The 11835-nt window shown below is 40.3% G+C and overlaps 1 non-coding gene across 1 annotated transcript; it reads right to left on the reverse strand.

Annotated features, from left to right (window-relative positions):
• Positions 1-11203: 11203 nt before the first annotated feature.
• LOC140876975 (small nucleolar RNA R71) lies at positions 11204-11309 on the reverse strand. Its single transcript, XR_012149197.1, has one exon. It is a non-coding gene; the product is annotated as a small nucleolar RNA R71 (small nucleolar RNA).
• Positions 11310-11835: the final 526 nt, after the last annotated feature.

Consider the following 11835-nt stretch of genomic DNA (forward strand, 5'->3'; position numbering starts at 1 on the left):
CTGATTTTGAGGACGAAATATCTTAAGTGGGGGAGAATGTAGTAGCCCGTAACCAAAATCAGTAATTAAGGAATTAATCATAATTACTTGGGTAGAGTTCGGAAGCTCCGAAGGTGAGTTCAGAAGCTCCGATCAGGATCGGAAGCTCCGAACAGGATCGGAAGCTCCGATCGATATTACGTCAGGCATGACGTGTGGCAAGATCGGAAGCTCCGATCAGAACCGGAAGCTCCGATCACCTCTATCCGGAATCAACAAGTGATATTTTGACACGTGGCAGATCAGGATCTTCGGAAGCTCTGATGGCAGGATCGGACGTTCCGATCGAGGTTCGATTTGGTTGTATATTATTGGATAAATTACAGATCAGGATCTTCGGAAGCTTCGTCTAGGTTTTATTACTGTTGTTTTGGGTTTATACAGATATTCGATTTGGTTGTATATTATTGGATAAATTACAGATTCCTTTACTTGGGATTGTATTTTTATTTGTGGTTTCCGCAGTTTCATTCTGATATCTGTTTAATTAAGTTAATTGCATGCATAAGTTTTGTTTAGTAGGTGATCCGGGTAAGGGTCACTACAACTATAATCCCCAGAACGTCTAATTCGATAAGTGAACGAATCATCTGGCTCAATATGAATGCATATGAGATTGTAATACATTCAAGAAATTCAACTCAATGCATTTAATCAATCATAACAGGTAATCATGCATGTATGCGATTTAGGGACTCGAGAATCTATACAAACTCGAGTATTCGTCCCTTTTTGATTCGATGTCGTCTATTACCTTTTATTCGATTCAAAGTAGCTTCCAATCTCGATCAAGCTACAACTACTAGAATTTCCAATCAAAGTTCTATTCCAATCGTAATTCGACGATAAAGGTAACTCAATACCAAACCTCGATAATTCTTCGACGATTCGAATTCTACAAACTCTGAACTCCACAATATTCAGTCAAATGTGTACGGATATATGAAAAAGCAATCATTATCGATCAATCCAATTCAAGTCGATTCAAAGACTTAATTTAAACTTTTAAAGCCCAAAATCTCAAACCGGCGGCATAACGGCTAAATATTCAGCTAATAGGGATCATAGACAACAATATATCAATCTAAACAACTCAAATTAACAATAATTCATTCCATTCCATCCCATCCAATTCCAACAAATCCCAAAAACCCATATTTTTGAATTATGCCTAAAAAATCATAATAAATCCAAACGACGTTCTTTTTCCGATCCGACTTAGGATAAACGATCTATGCTAGCTCAAGCACGTTATATCCAGAAATCATCAAATTATAACGGAATCCAAAAATTGACATATAGACGATCGAAGAAAAACTTACGATATAACGGAGCCTTCTAAGTCGTGATCGCAAATATGTCTTCAGATTGAATTTCTATCAGACGGATCGAGCAAAAACCGAAATCACAAATCTTGAAGATGGGCGGCTATGGTGGACGGTTTGAAGGAGGAAGGGAAGGATAAGATGATTTGAGTCACACCTATATTCACCTATTTAAATTAAGTCAAAAGGTCAATTTGCATTTTGGTCCCTGAATTTTCCCAAATTTGCAATTAAGTCCCTTAACGAATATCAATTAAATCCTCGAATTTCCTAACCTCTGATTATTAAACTTAATCTCCTATAATCTCAAATAGACTAATTTTGGGATGTTACAACCGTTGTCACCAGGCAAAGGACAGTCTACGGAGGAATAGGTCCATGGTTTCTTCTTCATCTAGACCGACTAGTACTTTGGGTCTGAGATCCCAGTCATTCAAGAAGCAGGGTGGCATTTCTTCTTCTTCTTTCAGATATGGGTGAGTGCAATGTTTCGGTGGCCATAAGATGAGCCGTTGCCAGCAGTGTAGGCAGAGACATCTTGCGGGTCAGTGTCCACGTATGACCAGTGCATGTTTTCAGTATGGACAGGAGGGTCATATAAAGAGAGATTGCCCTAATCTGATGGGATCAGTGAGTGGTTCTGGGGATGCTCAGGCATCTGTCCAGCAGCAGCAGCCGCAGTATCAGCAGCTGCGCTAGTAGTCACAGCATTCGTAGCAGTAGCATTCTCAAACTTCTTCCCGTGGTCATTCTTTTCTACGCCACGTGTTCAGGGGCAAGTCCTTGCACTGAACCAGGAGCAGGCAGAGGCAGACAGTGATTGAATGATTGCAGGTAATTGTAGTTTGTGTGGTTTTCCTGCATATGTTTTGATTGATACTGGTGCATCTCATTCGTTCATGTCGGCACGGTTTGCTAAGAAGTATAAACTACCCTATGTTGCTTTAAAAGTGTTGCTAGAGGTGTCTACTCCGATGGGTAATGAGGTTTTAGCTAAGCGTATAGTGGTTGGTTGCACTTTGGACTTTGAGGGTATTAGCTTAGTGCTAACCTAATGATCCTAGCTATGGATGACTTCGACTGCATTATTGGGATTGATCTTCTGACTACCTACATAGCGATAGTGGATTGCTATCAGAGTTTTGTTCAGTTTTGTCTTGAGGATGGCGAGGCATGGTATTTCTATGGTGAGGGAGCGCGACCCCCGATGCTAGTGGTTTCTGCTCTGAAAGCCCGGCATGCTTTAGAGTCTAGCGGGGAAGGCTACCTTATCTACGCAATCGACGTATCCTTGGAGGGACCAGACATCCAGGAGATACCCGTAGTCCGTGAGTTTCCCGATGTCTTTCCGGAGAGGTTTATCACCAGTGAGGGAGATCGAGTTGACATTGAGTTAGTGTCAGGGACGACTCCAATTTCCAGACCTCCGTACCGATTATCACATTCAAAGATGCGAGAGTTGCAGAATCAGCTGCAGGATCTTCTTGATAAGAACTAAATTTGACCTAGTGTTTCTCCATGGGGAGCCCCAGTCTTATTTGTCAAGAAGAAGGATGAGTTGATGCGTCTGTGTATAGACTATCGACAGCTGAACTAGGTGATGGTGAAGAATAAGTATCCTCTTCCGCGGATATCTCTAAGACAACATTTCGCACACTGTATGGTCACTACAAATTCTTGGTGATGCCGTTTGGATTGACGAATGCTCCAGCTATCTTCATGGATTTGATGAACAGGGTTTTTTGCGACTTTTTGGATAAGTTCGTGGTAGTGTTTATCGATGATATCCTGGTGTATTCTCGCAGTATTGACGAGAATTCTTTCCATCTCCATACTGTATTGCAGATACTGTGAGAGAGACAATTGTACACTAAGTTGAGCAAGTGTGATTTCTGGATTGACCGAGTTGTTTTCCTTGGTCATGTGATTTCATGAGACGGTGTTTCAGTTGATCCTAGTAAGACGGAAGCCATTTTGAACTGGTCGCATCCGACGACAGTTGCGGAGATTTGTAGATTTCTTGGGATGGCAGGCTACCACCGTAGATTTTTGGAGAACTTTTCTCAAATCGCTAAACCTTTGACATAGTTGATGAAGAAAGATGTGTATTTCGTTTGGACGTGAGAGCGCGAGGATATTTTCACAAGTTGTGTCGCCGTCTGACTACTGCTCCAGTGCTAGCTCTACCGTCGGGATCGGGTGGTTATGTAGTCCACACCGATGCTTCTCTCTATGGTTTGGGATGCGTGTTGACGCAGAGAGGACATGTGATTGCCTATGCCTCTAGGCAATTGAAGACTCACAAGGAGAATTATCCCGTACATGATTTAGAACTTGCAGCCATTGTTTCTGCTCTGAAGATATGACGTCATTACTTGTACGGTGAAAGGTTTGAGATCTTCACTGGCCATAAGAGCTTGAAGTATTTGTTCACTCAGGCTGATTTGAACATGAGGCAGTGGCGATGGATGGATCTGCTAAAGGACTACGATTGCGAGATCAAGTTCCATCTAGACTCTTATAATCCAGTTGCGGATGCTCTTAGCCGCAAGGTGTATGTGAGTTCCCTTCGTACCTGCTCGATGACACGAGTGGTAGAGGAGTGTTGTTCATTGGGTTTCATTTTTTTACACAAGAAGGAACAATAAGGAGTTCGCGTTTCTTCTATACTTGCCGAACCAGCCCTTTCTACTCGTATACGTGAGTCTCAGGCCGTTGATCCGAAGACGCATAAGTTAGCCCGATTGACTCAAAATGGAAATACTTCTGGTTTTTATTTACAAAATGATGGTCTATTGTGTCTTTCCAGACGTGTGGTGGTTCATGATGATTCCAGACTGAGGGAGGAGATTCTGACACAGGCTCACCGTAGTAGATTCTTTGTTCATCCAGGTAGCATGAAGATGTATAAACATCTACGTACGAGGTTTTGGTGGAAAGGAATGAAACACAGTGTGTATCAGTTTGTATCCCGATGTCTTGTGTGTCAGCAAGTCAAGGCAGAATTTCGAAGACCTAGAGGGTTGCTCTAGAGTTTAGAGATTCCTGAGTGGAAATGAGAGCATGCGACGATGGATTTTGTCACCCATTTGCCTATGTCTTCCAAGAATTGCGATGCAATATGGGTTGTTGTGGATCAATTGTCGAAGTCCGCGAATTTTCTATCTTATAATCGGGAATTTACTTTCGATCGGATGGCACGTCTGTATGTGCAAGAGGTTCTTCGTCTGCATGGGATTCCATTGAGCATCGTCAGTGACCAAGATCTAAGGTTTACCTCTAGGTTTTGGGGTAGCTTTCAGCGATCTCTTAGTACTACCCTGAGTCTGAGTACAACTTATCATCCAGATACTGATTGACAGACTTAGCGTACTATTCGTACCATCGAGGATATGCTTCGAGCTACAGTCATGGATTTTGGACCAGCGTGGCATGATCATTTTGCATTGGTGGAGTTTTATTACAATAATAGCTACCATTGCAATATTGGCATGGCACCATTCGAGGCTTTATATGGATGTCGTTGTCGTATGCCTTTGTTTTGGGACGAAGTTGGCGAGCGTCAAGTCGAAGGTCCACAGATGATTCAGCAGATGACCGATGCAGTGGAGTTGATCAGTCATAGGATTAAGGCAGCCCAGGATCGACAGAAAAGCTACGCTAACACTCACCACAGACCGTTGCATTTTGAGGTAGGAGAGCATGTGTTCCTGCGAGTGTCACCTTTTCGAAAGGTGATGAGATTTGGTCTCAAGGGCAAGTTGTCGCCAAGGTTTATAGGTCCATTCAAGACTCTCGAGAAGGTTGGAGACATGGCTTACAATCTAGCCTTGCCACCTTATCTTTCCGGCAGTCATGATGTGTTTCATGTATCCTTGCTGAGGCAGTACGTGGCGGACGAGTCACACATCTTGCATCCGACCGAGGTGCAATTGGAACATGATTTGTCTTATGTGGAAAGACCTCTCAAGATTCTCGACAGGAAGGACAAGGTACTTCGCAAAAAGCATATACCATTGGTGATGGTGCAGTGGCAGCGTAGGGGAACGGAAGAAGCAACTTGGGAACTAGAGAGCCGGATGCGAGCTGAGCATCCAGAGTTGTTTTGATATTTGTACTTTTCTTTGTAAGAAATATTTGTACTATGTTCAGTTGTAATAAAGGACTTTTGTGTTTGTTTCTGTACTTTCCTCAGACTTAAATTTCGAGGATGAAATTTCTTAAGTGGGGGAGAATATAGAGACCCGTAACCAAATAAGGTGATTAAAGGATTAATCACAACTAATTAAATAATTAAGTAATGGCAGTTCGGAATATCCGTTCAGAGGATTGGAAGCTTCGGAGGAATTCGGACGATCTGATTGGATTTCGGAGGCTCCGAACTCTAGCAGCCAGCTGTCCGAAATATTATGTCATTGGTGACATCAATGAGGGACGTTCGGAGGCTACGAAGGCGGATCGGAGGCTCCGAATGAGTGTCGGAAGGCGTCCTCTAGAAGCTAGACACGTGTATGGCCAGGAGAGATCGGACGGAAGGATCGGATGGTCCAAACCCGAGATCGGACGTTCTGATCACCGTAAATAAAAAGGGGTGCCGAGCTCATTCTTCCTTGCACCTCAACTTATTCTGTCTCTCGTTTCTTAGCCTTTCTTGTCAGATCTAGGGAGTTCTAGGCGTCCTATTGGAAATCCGGAAGCAGCATGTCGATCCCGACGTCGTAGCGGAGTTGTGCCTAAGTTTTGAGGCAATCGACAACAAAGGACTGACGACGGACGCAGATATAGTTTTGGCTCCCTAAAAATATTTAGGAGTATGGAATAGCTTATATAAGGCTTTTAGAGCTTATTTAGTTATGCAAGGATGTTTGCATTGTAGACGCAATAGTGTGGACTTGTAGGCGTGGGAGCTAGACCAGTGGTGCTAGGATTTGGCCTACAGTGTTAGAAAGTTACGTAAGTACTGACCAAGATAGCCGACATGATATATATGCTTATATGTTTCATTTGTATGTGCTGTGTGTTTTCCATGCTAAAGCACATGCATAATTTTCACTGGACTGCATCTCGTGAGAGGTGAGTCATTGACAGTCTCCATAGGAAACTTGCACCTCATTTTGGACTCAAGTCAGGCATTGACAGTTTTTCATATGAGACTTGTATCCTATTTTGGATTCGGGTCAGGATTTGGGGAGGCTCAGCCCCAGGTTTTGCTATCACTAGGAGCGACGACAACGGTGGAGGAGACACTATAGTTGATAGGGGAATATACGAGTACCCCATGGAGTCTCTCTCTTAGCACGGTATTGTGTATTCATGGCGCCCTGAGCAAAGCGTGTTACCCTTGTTTTAAAGTCATTTGTGTGCTGCATATTTTTTATATATCATTTCTTTCGTATTGAGCGTATTCGCTCACGCCCCTGTGTTTGGTATTTTGGGATACCTTGTGGTGGGGCAGGTGTGAGGCTGGATGGTCCCGGAGGTTCGCACCAGGAGTGAGACCAGTGCCATTTGCAGTGAAAGTTTAGTGGTATGGATTGTTACCCTAGAACATTCGATTTGGTTGTATAAGAGTAATTTATACACTTTATTTGTCGTCGGTTGTATTCTGCCGATCAGATTTGTTGTATCTTAATTATCCACTCTTATGCTTCATTTTAATTAGTGCATGCACTACTTTAAAACTTTGATTAGGTAGTGGATCCGGGTTGGGTCGCTACAAGTTAGGCTGTGGGGACCTCGGGTGCTAATCTCATTTCATAGCATATAATCTATGTTAATCTACATCGGGGGCAACAAGGTAAGAAGCAACCCAAAATAAAAAAAAATTTTGTTTAACATGGCGCGCCCATGGCTCGGCCATGGCACCTATGTTGCCATGGTTAGGCGCGGCCACGTCGAGCCACCGGGATCCACTCCTATACAATTGAAAAATAAAGGTTTTGCCCCTGATTTGATCCTCAAACATCAACTAACATATATGGCATGAATCCAACATCCAAATCTAGAAGAAAACATGGAATATCATAATGTGTTTAAGGATAAAAAAAATTACAAGTTGTTATCACATGTCATGCTAGTACATCAACAAGCTTCTTGTTGTTCAAAGTTATACATATCTACTTTCTAAGGTTCATACAAACATCTAACAAGAACTTAAACATGAGTTCTTTACAACAACTTCTGCAATCTCTAACCCAAAGTCACAACATCTACCTCCATCTATTTATTCTCACAATCGTCTCTGTCCTGTACTTGTCCCATATATTTCCATGCACACATACAAACACAGAAATAGCTGGATAAATCCGGTGAGAATTTAATCACAGTATAAAACAACATAAACATGAATAACATTTAAAAGCAATATCCATATGAACATCTCAATGTCTTATAAATCATAGAGCATCTATCATAAACCCAAAAATCTAATGCAATGCATGATTTAAAAATCTGCTATCAAGTTCTATATCGGTTCTTGGGATCCCGGGGAAGAAGAACACAACTAATCTCCCACCTAATCTCCATTTCGGGGTGGCGTTGAGCTCTTTTCCCGGACTTTGGCTAACTATATCGAGTTTCTAGCAATAGGGGTCGATCTATCTCCTAAGTTCCTCGATATATAACCAAACGTTCGTATTCTTTGCGAATCTGCCATTCAAATCTCAAAGGGTTGTTGGCTCAATATGAATGCATCAAGGTCTAGAAGCATAAGAATTAGTAACCAACAAATAACAAGCTAATTCAAGCGAACACTTATATATGCAAGTACCAATCATATAAGCACATAGTATGTGGTTTGAAAATGGCATTCAAGAAAATCATCTTGAATGTTCAAAGCCCTTTATGCTAAGGTTGTATTATACCTTTCAATCTTGGTTTCAAGCTCTTCAAATCTGATATAGCTGCACAACAAAACCTCAATCAAAAATCTGCTCATACTCTTTTCAATCTTCAAGCCTAACAAGTCGCAAACCTTGTTCTTTCGTCGATAGGTTTCGAAGTCGGGATTCTTAACTTAAAGTCCCCTGTTTTAAATCTGAAAATTCAGAAAATATGTCTAAGAACATCAGCAAGAACTCAAACAATGTCCACCTCAATCAATCTAGACTTAAACTTGATCATTTTTCAAACCGATGGCGTGACGATACAAAATTGATAACCAAAACTGAAATCTAACAACTCTATCATCCATTTCTACTTCAAATACATGTTATACCAGCAACATAACATCAAAAACCAGCTAGATCAGTAAGCATAGGTTTTGAAATACATGCTTGAAATTCATAACATGTACATACATCTTCCTTTCTTCGATCCGATTCCGAATACATAATTCTCATAACATCAAGAACATGAATACATAATCATAATCTGATTCCCTCAATATACCATATAATTGGAACATGGAGATACTTACATCAAATCGTAGCCCTTCATGCAAGGATCACAAAACTAAGTTCGGATCAAAAATCGGTTGAACGGATATTGAGAAATCAAGGATTTAAGATGATAAAATGTCTTGAGCTTCTCTTTTTCTTTCTCTCTCGGTTTTGGAATTCTGAAAATCTGATCATGTACATGTATTTACACGTTACTATACATAGAAAATACATGTGCCGCACTCAAATGCTAAAAATTACACTTTGGCCCCTCATTTCTTCACTATTTGCAAATTGGCTCTTGAAACTTCTTTGTAATTCAATTTCAATCCTAAATAATTTAAAAATATTAGAATTTAATTCTAAACTCCAAAAATTCTCAAATTAAATATTCTCGCATTATGATAAGTGCCTTTTGTGCACGTAATTTGTGTTGATATTATTGGATAATTGCTTGGTTTCGAGCTGTATTATGTGGAAGTTGTTGTTGTTTTTGTTGGATGTCAGGAATTACAGGAAATAATGAATGTATGATAGAAGAAATCATAAAAGTCAAGTAAAGAGCGAAGCAAGCGAAGATGGTTCGTAGTTTGAAGAAACCTGGACAGACGACTATGCGCGCCCGCGCCTGTCGTGGTGCGCCCGCGCGTCAACTGAAGTGAAACTCAACAATTTTTCCACAGGAAGCTATGCGCTCCCGCGCTTGGTGTGGTGTGCCCGCGCATGAAGTCAAGTTATTAAATGTCTGAGACAGGAAGCTATGCGCGCCCGCCTCTCTTGTGGTGCGTCCGCGCGTCGTAGTCTGTATTACAAAGTGCTGTGTTTAATTTTGGGAATTTTTGGATACTTTTGGAAGATGTTTGGACGAATCTTAAGGGTATATTTAAGGGTTTTTTCAGACCTAATGAGGAGGAAGAAGCGGCCACTACACAAAAATAATCTTGAGAGAAAAGTTGTTAAAGTTTCGATCGAGATTTGGAGTTGCTTGGAACGAAGACGAAGACTTTTCAACCGGACACGGAAGAAAGACTTCGGATTTGTTATCTTTACTTTATTTATTTCTTTTGAGATTGAATTATGTTTGAATTTCTGAACATGATTTATATTGCTATGAATTTTATTATGAACTAAACTTTTTAAGTCTAGAGGTCGATGTAGCCTGGTCAAGACATATTTATGAATGGTTGATTTTTATGAATAGAATTCTTCTAAATTAATTGTAATTCTAGGTTTGATAGTCTTTTCAATTTACTGGCCATAAATTGATTTGTCATATTTATTCAGAATCCGGCACTCGGGAGAGGGGATTTAGAATAGGATCAATAGAATTCACACTTTTAATTGTTTATATGACTCGGGAGAGCTTATAACTTTAATAGAACTTAAAAAGAACATTGTTTCACACATATCATTACAAGTAGATTTTTTATAGGGATATTGAAATCGATCTGTAATTGATACATTCTATTTGATACTCGGGAGAGGGAAATAGTATAATCTATGTGTTCTTGGTTATTAATTTAAATGAATTCATGAAAATAGATTGATTGAGATTGAATATTGTTGAGACCAGGTGAAATCAAACCTCTAGACTATTTTCCTTTGATTGATAATCTTTACAGGATTGTGTTTGTGCGCGCTTTTCAATTTTCTATATTTATTTACTTTGTCATTACCCTTCTAAAGTTTAATTTTCTAAATAAAATTAAGACTATTTTAATTGCAAGTATTGAATATTTTCAAATTATTCCCTGTGGGATCGACACTCTATTTTTCACTTTACTAAAACTTGACACTCGTACGCTTGCGAGTAATTTTTTACAACAAGTTTTTGGCGCCGTTGCCGGGGAATAATTTTGATTATTTTTTTAATCTTGTTACCAATTAGTCGAAGTTTTAATTTAGAGCTTTTCTTTATTTTAATCTAATTACTAATAATTTGTTATTGTTCTTAATTTCAGTTTATGCGAAGATCTCAAAGTGCGAATTCTTTGCTCTTTGATCCAGAGATTGAACGAACTGCACGAGCTTTGAGAAGAGCTAGGAGAGAAGAACAACTTAACATGGCTGAAGAAAATGTTAATGAATTGCCCTTGGTGCCAATTAGAGATCATTTCAGGCCGACGATCCAGGCTCACTATTCTGGAATCGCTCGAGGGACAATAAATGCCAACAACTTTGAGTTGAAGCCGGCATTAATTAACATGGTTCAGCAGAACCAATTCAATGGAACTGCCACTGCTGATCCTCATTTACATTTGCGCACTTTTCTAGAGATTACTGATACTGTTAAAATAAATGGTGTTTCTGAGGATATAATACGCTTACGTTTGTTTCCTTTTTCTCTCAGGGACAAGGCACGGAGTTGGCTGCAGGCATTGCCGCTAGGACGCATAACAACTTGGGAAGGAATGGCTGTGAAATTCTTAGAGAAATTCTTTCCACCATCCAAAGCAACCCAGCTGAAGATTGAGATCAGTACCTTCCAACAGCATGATTCTGAACAGCTATATGAGGCATGGGAAAGGTACAAAGATTTGTTAAGGCGTTGTCCTAATCATAATATTGCAGATTGGGAAGAAATAGAGTTTTTCTACAATGGATTAAATACGCATACAAGAATGTCGGTGGACTCTGCTGCTGGAGGTACTATATTTGCCAAGGACCCCGTTCAAGCTTATGATATGCTGGAACAGATGACTATAAATAGTTATCAATGGCCATCTGAACGTACGGGAGTCAAGAAGGGAGTGTACAGTGTGGATCCTCTTACATCCATTACTGCACAGTTATCTGCGTTGAGTACACAAGTTGCTTCTCTGAACAAGGTGAATATCGCAGAACCTGCAGGTGTATTAGTTGCCATAGAAGAATCTCATCCACCTGAGGAAGCTCAATATATCAATCCCAGAGGCTATGGAAATTATCGAGGTAACCCTCCTCCTAATACTTATCATCCTGGTTTACGTAACCATGAAAACTTTTCTTATGCCAACAACAAGAATGTGTTGAAACCCCCTCCGGGATTCAACACAAATCAAGGGGAAGGTAAAGCGTCGTTGGAAGATGTGGTGTCTACATTTGTTACTGAA

The sequence above is a fragment of the Henckelia pumila genome, chromosome 1 (assembly GCF_033568475.1).
Source record: "Henckelia pumila isolate YLH828 chromosome 1, ASM3356847v2, whole genome shotgun sequence".
Taxonomy (NCBI): domain Eukaryota; kingdom Viridiplantae; phylum Streptophyta; class Magnoliopsida; order Lamiales; family Gesneriaceae; genus Henckelia; species Henckelia pumila.